The sequence below is a fragment of the Electrophorus electricus genome, chromosome 25, assembly GCF_041902795.1.
Source record: "Electrophorus electricus isolate QZ-2024a chromosome 25, ASM4190279v1, whole genome shotgun sequence".
Taxonomy (NCBI): Eukaryota; Metazoa; Chordata; class Actinopteri; order Gymnotiformes; family Gymnotidae; genus Electrophorus; species Electrophorus electricus.
The window spans coordinates 8,417,213-8,427,518 of record NC_137521.1 but is presented as its reverse complement, the minus strand read 5'-3'; the positions used below and the strand labels follow the sequence as shown (position 1 = coordinate 8,427,518).

The 10,306-nt window shown below is 41.3% G+C and overlaps 1 long non-coding RNA gene across 1 annotated transcript; it reads right to left on the bottom strand.

The window, feature by feature from the left end:
* Window positions 1-2,445: 2,445 nt before the first annotated feature.
* LOC145653756 (uncharacterized) lies at window positions 2,446-7,688 on the bottom strand. Its single transcript, XR_014119949.1, has 3 exons — window positions 7,611-7,688; window positions 4,962-5,070; window positions 2,446-4,849 (listed from the first exon to the last, which is right to left on the bottom strand). It is a non-coding gene; the product is annotated as an uncharacterized LOC145653756 (long non-coding RNA).
* Window positions 7,689-10,306: the final 2,618 nt, after the last annotated feature.

The following is a 10,306-nucleotide window of genomic DNA, read 5'->3' as shown; positions in this document are numbered from 1 at the left end:
AGATTCATAACTATGCTTCAGTATCTTCTGCATGTCATTTGGCTTAAATGTTCCCATAGTAGGCTCTAAGACCCATCTTTACTCTAGTTCTCTCCCTGAGACTAAATAAGTTTAGTCACTTATTGTAGTCGTGTCATTTTCTACAAATGTCCCTTTTCCCTTTCTCAAGATGCATCCTGCAATTTTGTGCACACAAAAAGTTCACCTATTCACCCAGACCTTAAGTGTATTCACCATTAGAGCTTACCACACACACACACACACCCACACACACACACCTCTAGGGTTCACCCGGACACTGTCTTCCTCTCTCTCGCTAGCTTTCACTTTCTTTCGCTCTTTAACTCTCTCTCTCTCTCTCTCTCTCTCTCTCTCTCTCTCTCTCTCTCTCTCTCTCTCTCTCACACACACACACACACACAAGCTGTGCTATCAACATATCGACCCACACAAAAACTCTGTATAAACACAGGATTTTCAAGAAAAAAAGCGCCAACAACTGCACTGAAGATGTCACTTAATTTGGTGACGAAATGTTTGTGATCAGATTATCAAGCCTGGCAAACAGACCAACAACAATTATGATATACGTGCAGATGTTGACAAATGTGTTCCATGAAAAGAGAAGAACCCCTATTTTTGTTCCATATTTAATTAAAAAAAATATTTAGATTTTTGACTTTGCTTTTGATTTTTGATTTAACAGAATATTTTGAATAATGGCATGGACAAAATGATGGGACCATTATCGTAATATTCTATTGCAAAACCTGTAGAGGCGATCACTGTCACCAGACACACAGGCCCACTCTTCCTGAGCTGACTGAGCTAACTGCTCCAGCGGTCTCAGCTTTGAAGAGCGTCTACTCCAGACTCATACAGACTCATGCATATATGGACTGAAATCAGGGCTCATATAAAGCCATGTCAGAATAGTCCAAGGTTTTGTTCTTAGCCATTCTTGGGTGCTCTTATCTGTGTTCTTTGGGTCTTTTTTCCTGTTGGAGGATCCATGACCTGCAACTGAGACAGAGCTTTCTGACACTGGGTAGTATATTAGTTCCAGAATGCCTTAATAGTTTCGGGATTTCATTGTACCCTGTGCCAGATGCAGCAAAACAGCCCCAAAACAGCTTTTTTTTTTTTCTTTTTTTTTCATCTGTGAATAAAGCTGTTGAGCCTTGTGGAAAAGTGGAAAAGGTCCAGTTTTGTCTGAAGTACTAAGTACACCCGTCTCTCTCTCTAACACACAATCAATCTGACATTTGGCTTCTTACGTATTTATCATATTGCCAATGTGTGTGGTAACAGAGACTAACATAACTATAACTATATTCAGTCTTTACATATACATATGCTTTCACTCACTTAATTCACTCAGCTAAACACAATACTTCACCACTTTGAAGTGTGCTTGACATGTGTCAATATTATTCAAAATATGAGTTACTGGAATGCAATATCTTAGCAGTTATTCAAAATAACAAAGCTGTTTTGTGGCAAATTGACAACCTAGTGGATATTCAAACATCTAGCCAACTGTATGCAAGGTGACCCCTCAGTACAATAGCTATGTCACCTTTATGTCACTCTTGTTAACGCTTCAGAGTGTTGCTAAATGATAAGATGAATTATGTACAAATTAGATATATTTTGACAAAAGAAATACAAATTTAAACTGCATGGCTCAACCTACAAGAGACTTCAGATACTTGTTCACTGTCATACCACCACATCTCCTAGTAGACTACAATACCCAGCAACTTGTTCATCACCCGGTCAATGACTCAACCAATCAGAGGTGTCCGATCAGATCAGTGTCACCTGAATATTGAACTCACCTGTGTGTCCTGAATTTTGGTGTATATAAGACTATTTTAAACTTTTAATTCATTGTGAAGTACTGCTGATAGTTTACTAAAGCATACTGAGCGTTATGGTGGATAGTCTTTCTGTGTACCATACCCTGTCTTTGTATACCTCGTTATTGCATTTTGTCTGCCTCTTTTGGATTTTCTGCCTGCTTCGTTTTGTGATTGCTCTTCTGGTTTCTGACTCGGACTGTTATATTCTCTATAATTTGGATTTTCCCTTTATATGCCCCTTTTGGTCTTCATCCTGGATTATTCCACAACCCTTGAACTAAGAATAAATCAACCTCCTGTTTTATATCCGCAAGCGTCTGATTTTGCCCGACCCGTCACATTCACAAAAACTTCCTGAAGCCCTCCAGTAAGTCTGGATTGTATGAATATATATGATACAGTGTGAGAGTTGAAAATTAATGAAATATTATATAGAACATCAGAGTAAACAGGGCTACCCAAGTGTACTTGCAGTCATATCATATAATCAATGCAGGCTATTATAGCAGCACATTATAGTTCATTGGTTTTTATATCATCACCAAAAACTAAACTCAGAAATTCACCAAGATTTCATATTAGACCCAACCAACATGCCAGACTGTGCATTGTAAACACCTTTGTTCAAAGAGACAGGGTGTTTTCACAAAATGTTCACAAATGTGTTGCAAAAATGTAAAAACCCAGTATAGACTAAACCAGACACATGCTCATAGCATTTCACTCAGTCCCGTCACAACTAACCAGTTGTAACAGTTAGAGGAAATTCCATACATTAACACTAGTTCTAAGGCATCCAATACTGGCAGTGTGGATAAAATACAGCAAACTGTTGCTATGATATGATATGAAACTGATGATATACATTCTCTCACCTGTGTCACACGGTCTATTGAGTGAGTGAATACCAAAGGAATGAATACCAAGGGAAAAAATTCCTGAAAACCTCACTGATGGGGAACAAAGCAAACACTGTACACTGGGGTGAATGTAGTCCTTTCACACACCTTCCTCATTGGCATAATGGTACATCACGGTGGACATTTGCCTTAGTAGAGCAAGTGTAATGGTTCCATTGTGGAGGCAGCATTGGGGTACCCATGTCTGTACTTACTCCATACACTCCATAAGTGGGCATTTGCCAGCCATTAGGCATATATGCAGGAGAAAGGACAGAGGAAGATTCTGAGAGCAGGTTCTGGTGAACAGTGCATTCAAGGTCCGAAATGCTAAACGTAGGTAAGCACAGCATCTCCGAAAGCCACAGAGAGACAAGCACACAGGTCAGTGAAGGGTTCAATGGTTTTTCACCACAATGCATAATGGGAAACACTGGGCTGAGACTTATTGAACAGTGCACACACTTTACTCCTCCGCTAACTGCCAGGGCCTTGGTCAGGCCTATTAGAGCAAGAAGCACATGAACAGTGCAGGTGGTCAGGACTGCCAGGTCCTACACCGGAACTGTATGTGTTGGGGGGTGTGGCCTGCTGAGGTTATGCCTTTAAGGGGGTACCTGAGGCATGGGTATCTGCTCCATGGCCCTAACGCCATCAGTTTCTTTGCCCCAGTAGAACTTCACTATATGGCCCTCATGTGCTGTTCACAGGCACGATGGCGTGAGCCGCTGCCTCATAGGAGTCAAACCTCCCTGAAGAGGAAGATGAGCTCAGACCCATGCTACGTGCCAGACAATTCCCTTCACTTCCTCAAGTTTTGATTGTTATCAAGATGTTGCAGCCATTTGTACAGTTAGTCCATTTTAAATGATTTATCAAATCACAGCTGTGGTCTTTGCAGCACTGATGTCACTGATTCCTGCTTTTAGTTTACAATCAATTTTGGGCTACAGCAAGTCAATTTTTTTCAATAAAATCACAGCTTGCACTTGATCTAACCAATGCAAGTAATTTTTGGTCAAAACATGCTTGATCAATCTTTAACCACATCACAAAGACACCAGTGTAGTTTGATATAGGAACAGGCATATCACATATCACAGAACACAGTATGGTCTTCTTCCATGGATCACAGTATATATGACGGCAATTGCAGAAGTCAGTAAAGACACACCTGTTAGGTAGTGAGCTACTTTCAGTACACCTGTCCGGGATTTGCCTTAAACATCTCTCTGACAACATTTCGCGAATGAATAGCCTTTATCTGGGAAAGCCGATGTCCATGATCTGCCCGAACAGAGAGAACGTGTCTCATCAGCTGACCTGGAGCAGTGAAAAGAAAAATGCAGTGACAATCAGACATGCAAATCTAGAGACAGGTGAATGTAATGGCTAATGTGTTTAAAGAGACAAAGTCAGGACTCTGAAACTGCATCTCCTGTCCTGCACTAGAATTCAAAACCAAATTTACTGTGTATTAAAAAAATGTGTATTAAATAAGAGAGTAGTAACCAAGTGAACACACCCAACGGTGCCAAGCTAATACAGTAAGTGCTGTGTCAGAACATGACTGTCAGAAACAGTCCTGTCCAGATCACAGCACATGCCCACCAGAGCCCAGATCTCACACCAGACAGCAGATGGAAAGTGCACATCTGTGCCCTATTCCAGATCTGTATGCACCTGAACCTGAACTGAGCCTTTGGCATGACTGAACATCTGGTGCAGGTAAGCTAGGAGGGACACAGAGAGGAAATGAAGCCTGGTTGCAGAATCTGAGGAGACTCTTGGGCCAAGGATAGCCAGAGAAGCAAGAGCCAAGGTTCCAAAGTCCTGCTCCAATTCTGGTCCAGCCACTGGATTTCTACGATCCCCCCTCCACCTTTTTTTGCAGGTTTGATTCAACTAGCAAATCCATGCAGTCGGACCAAAAACCTGTGGCGGGACTTTATTTGCTGAAGCGCCCCAGATAGAGAGGGGAAAGGTCAGCACTTATCCGAGAGGCCAGAGGTGGCGCCGGCGCAGTACACGGTGCAGTTACTCAGGCTGGACTGGCTCAGCACCTGTACTCCACCTGTACTCCACCTGTACGTGGAGACAGGGAGAGACACATCAGCGCTCTGAACACGGCGGTTTCTGCATAGAGCGGCAAAGGCTTGCATGTCACTCCAGAAGAACGATTCTGAAGAGGGCTCACTCTTGTAGTTGGACTTGGAGGCAGGAGGCTTCCTGGTGGTCCAGTTGGTTCTGATCTGCCAGCCTCCCAGCCACTGGCTGTTCATCTGCTGAATGACGTTCTCCGCGTCCTATCAGAGGTAGAAGAGGGAGTCAATGCTCTCAAGTCAATTAAATCAGATCATATTACAAAAGTAAAAGAACATTCATATTTTTGATCTTGCATATTCTATGTTTTTCTTATTTGTACATGACTCATTTTCTACTGTAAACCTTGTATAAAGTCACAGAACTCTACCCTCCCCACTGGTCACGCAGTACGGCCTACGGCATGCAGTGGGAGTTCATTGTCTATTTCGTTTGTTACCACACCTCTGTTGTTTAGCACACACCTGTACCTGGTTTAGTCTTGTTATGTCTGTCAGTATTTAAATCGCTGTAGGCGTGTGCTTAGTGGTCAATCATTGCTCATGTTCATATCCGTTCTCTCTCTCTCTCTCTCTCTCTCTCTCTCTCTCTCTCTCTCTCTATATATATATATATATATATATATATATATATATATATATATATATATATATATATATATGTGGCTGATCAATGTAAGAATATATATATATATTCTTACATTGATCAGCCACAATATTAAAACCACTGGCAGGTGAAGAGAAAAGCATTATCTCAAAACAATGACACCTGTCAAGGAGTGGGATCTATTAGTGAGCAATCAGTTATTGAACTTGTGTTGGAAGAATGAAAATTGAGCATGTGTAAAGATCTGACCAATTTTGACAAGGAACAAATTGCTTATGACTATATGATGGCTTTAGTGATCCCCAAAACGGCAGGTCTTGTGTGGTGTTCCTGGTATACAGCAGTTAATGTCTACCAAAAGTGATCCAAGGAAGGTCAACTAGTGAACCGGCAACAGGGTCTTGGGTGCCCAAGGCTCACTGTGATGTGTGTTCGGAGCAAAGGCTAGCTTGTCTGGTCTGGTCCCACAGAAAAGCTACTGTAGCACAAATTGCTGAAAAACTGAGTGATGGCTATAATAAAAAGGTGTCAGGTGCATTGTTCATTGCAGCTTGCTGTGTATGGCGCTATTTAGCTGCAGACTGGTCAGAGTGCCCATGCTGACCCCTGTCCACTGCTGAAAGTACCAACAATGGGCACATGAGCATCAGAACTTGTCCATAGAGCCATGGAAGAAGCTGGCCTTGTCTGATGAATTAGGTTCTCTTTGGATGGCTGAGAGCATGTGTGTCAGTTACCAGGGGAAGAGATGGCTCTAGTATGCACTACGGGAAAAAGTCTAGTTGGAAAACGCATCGTGATGAGCAACATTCTGCTGGAAAACCTTGGGTCCTGACATTCATGTGGATGTTACTTTGAAACGTATTACCTGCCTAAACATTGTTGCAGACTAAGTACACCCCATCATTGTATTCCCGACAATGGAAGTGGACTCTTTCAGCAGGATAATATTGCCAGATTGCAAAAAGTATTCAGGAACATGACAAAGATTCAAAGGTGTTGACTTGTTCTCCAAACCAAGCATGTGTTGGATGTGTTGGAAAAACAAGTCTGATGCATAGAGGAGCCACCTTATAACTTACAAGACATAAAGGACCTGCTGCTAATGTCTTAGTGCCACTTAGATACTACAGGTACATTTAGAGATCTTGTGGAGCCCATGGCTCAACAAGTCAGAGATGTTTTGGTTGCACAAGGGGGACCTACAAAATACCTGGTGGTTTTAATGATATGGCTGATCGGTGTATCTGTATATATATATATATATGACATATGAAATTTATCACATGTGCTTGATTATTTATTTGTGCCGCATTACATGTTTCATATATGAAATTATTCTGAAACTATTAACAGTAGATACATGTCTATTGTATGACTGAATATACCTGTCAATGGAAGAAGCCAGATCAATGTACTTGATTCAGTTCCTGATCAGATAGTGGCTGATGACTGTGTATGCTATTTTGTTCTTTCACAGCAGTCAAGACACATAGTAAGCATGAACACACTTACAGAACAAAAGCATGAACAGAACTCGCTTACATTGGCCTCCACTTAGTTTATTTACACTTGTTCTTTATGTTATGTTTTATGCCTTGAAGTATTGCATTATTTGCTCAATTGTCATAATAAACCTTAACATTTAATCATCCTTATGCATATTTTGGAATAAAAATGTTTTATAAATACAATTATTATTATGTACCAAGCACTTATAGAGTCTGAAACTAAATAATTATGAAAGAAAATGACTTTTTGACTATATGTGGCTGCAACACAGATCAAATTGGTACCGGTATTGTTACTGAAATGCTATCATAGTTTGTCTGATTTTGACCAATTTGGAAATATATATTTACACTACCATTCTGAGTAAAACTGCTAAGTTTGGGGCAAATCCATTCCTGAGAGGCTCTACAATGCAGAATGACTGTAACGCTTTCCAATCGGGACAGGCAAGAGGCGGAATGCATCTGCAGGGGGCAGTTTATTTACAACGGAAAACACACATTCACAAAGGGCAAAATAACAGCGGCGAGGAAGAAACACTGAGACAAAATGATACACAAACTAAGCAATGGTGACAACAACACAGGGAGCAAAACATAGACATGACCGAGGGAACATGACTTACCAAATAACCAACAAAGAAGAAGACAAAACACTTAAATAACCAAGACAATCAGGTACAGAACAGACTCGGGTGAACATGGGAGCAGGGAGAACCAAAACACGGACTGGAATGAAGGAACAGACTAGGGGTGGCAAAAATGGAACCAGGAGCGGAACCAGGAAGTGCAGGAAAACAGATGACAGGGAAACCATGACAACCGGGACACCAGGATGGCAGCCACTCCTGACAATGACATATTTTGCTTATAATGATAAGCCTTGTGATTTAATACCTAAATGGGCAGAAGTCAGGGAAAATAGGTCACATCAACACAGAAATTTGCAGACACACATGTAATGATAGTATGAGGTTGCCTGCAAAGTTTGAGCCAGTTATGAAAATTGGAGGCTCTACAGTGCACAATTACCTACTTTGCACTTATTCACAGGCGTTGTGTTTAAATACCTAAATGGGCAGAAGTCAGGAAAAGTAGTTCACATCCACACAGAAATGCACACACATACATGTAAGGACAGAATCACGTTGTACATTCATGTCAGATTCAGAAGATTATGATCTGAACATGCCAGTCTGTAAATGTTAAACATTTACAAGGCACACACTACAAGTAGTCATAGTATTATATAATCATTGCAGGCCTTTAGCACAGCCCAGTACTGTTCTTAGCTTTTTATACCAGCACTAAATACTCAAAAACTGTGTGACATACATACACACACTCTACTTCTGGGGTTCTCCTAAACACTCTGCCCCTCCCACCCATACTCACGCAAACCCACACACCCTTCTCTGGCTTACCTAAACATTTCTTTCTTTCTTTCTCTCTCTCTCTCTCTCTCTCTCTCTCTCTCTCTCTCTCTCTCTCTCTCTCTATCTCTCTCTCTCTCATACACACACACAAACACACACACACACACACACACACACACACACACACACACACACACACACACACAAGCTATGCTATCAACATATCGACCCACACAAAAAATTCTGTATAAACACAGGATTTTCAAGAAAAAAAGCGCCAACAACTGCACTGAAGATGTCACTTAATTTGGTGACAAAATGTTTGTGATCAGATTATCAAGCCTGGCAAACAGACCAACAACAATTATGATATACGTGCAGATGTTGACAAATGTGTTCCATGAAAAGAGAAGAACCCCTATTTTTGTTCCATATTTAATTAAAAAAAATATTTAGATTTTTGACTTTGCTTTTGATTTTTGATTTAACAGAATATTTTGAATAATGGCATGGACAAAATGATGGGACCATTATCGTAATATTCTATTGCAAAACCTGTAGAGGCGATCACTGTCACCAGACACACAGGCCCACTCTTCCTGAGCTGACTGAGCTAACTGCTCCAGCGGTCTCAGCTTTGAAGAGCGTCTACTCCAGACTCATACAGACTCATGCATATATGGACTGAAATCAGGGCTCATATAAAGCCATGTCAGAATAGTCCAAGGTTTTGTTCTTAGCCATTCTTGGGTGCTCTTATCTGTGTTCTTTGGGTCTTTTTTCCTGTTGGAGGATCCATGACCTGCAACTGAGACAGAGCTTTCTGACATTGGGTAGTATATTAGTTCCAGAATGCCTTAATAGTTTCGGAATTTCATTGTACCCTGTGCCAGATGCAGCAAAACAGCCCCAAAACAGCTTTTTTTTTTTCATCTGTGAATAAAGCTGTTGAGCCTTGTGGAAAAGCTCCAGTTTTGTCTCATCTGTCCAAAGGACAGATGAGGTTTTCATCAGAACCTCCTGGGTCTTCTTCCATGGAGCCTACTGTCACTAAAAAAGCAATGGATGGTGCGATCAGACCCTGATTTACTTTGGAAGTTTTCCTTTGCTCTTTGTCTACCATTTGCACTGTCCTTCTGTTTCTGGAGTGAAATTTCCTCCTGTGCTCACAGTCCAGTAGGTTGTCTACAGTCTCGTGGACTTTAATCTTAATACAATTTGTAACTATAGTCATAGGACCTTCAAGCTGTTTGGATATGGTCCTATAGTCTTTACCTTTAATATGCTTGTCATTTTCTTTCTGATATCTACACACAAATCTCTCCTTTGCTTTCTCTGGGCCATGATCAGTGTTGTGCACATGATGAGGCCAAACAACAGAGACACAGACTGAGAGTTGCACAGAGTTAAAGAATAGTTGGAGTTAAATAGAGAACGTTCTCTGTTTAAATAGGCTTCAGTTATGTTGATTATGTTGATACTAATTGAAGACAACAGGACCCATCAAGCCACAAGTCACATATGTTTCTGAATATGATCCTGCCACTGCGCAGTGTCTCTCTGTGTATACTTTCCCTGCCAGCATCTTGCATCCTGGTACTACTTTCTGGACTGTCTAAAGAGCTTCTTTACCCAGTCTGTATCTGGGATCTTGTCTGGTGCGATACACCCCTGCTTCAGTTGACCTACTGCTGAGTGTTTGATCTGGTGCTTCCATGATTAGTGCCTCTGTGCTGTCCTTCACTCCTGCCTTTTCCAGCCATTGGTATGACTGTCTTCTGTCAACCACCGTTGCTATCTGTTGGTGGTATGTGGAGGGACTTATCCTGCCATGGCACTTACACTGCTTCCATGGCAACAACATCCCCCTCTGTCCGAGGCACTCCCTCATCAGCTCATCAGCTTGGAGGCAATTGCTTGGACGTATGTATGTTTGTTTGTTTCAT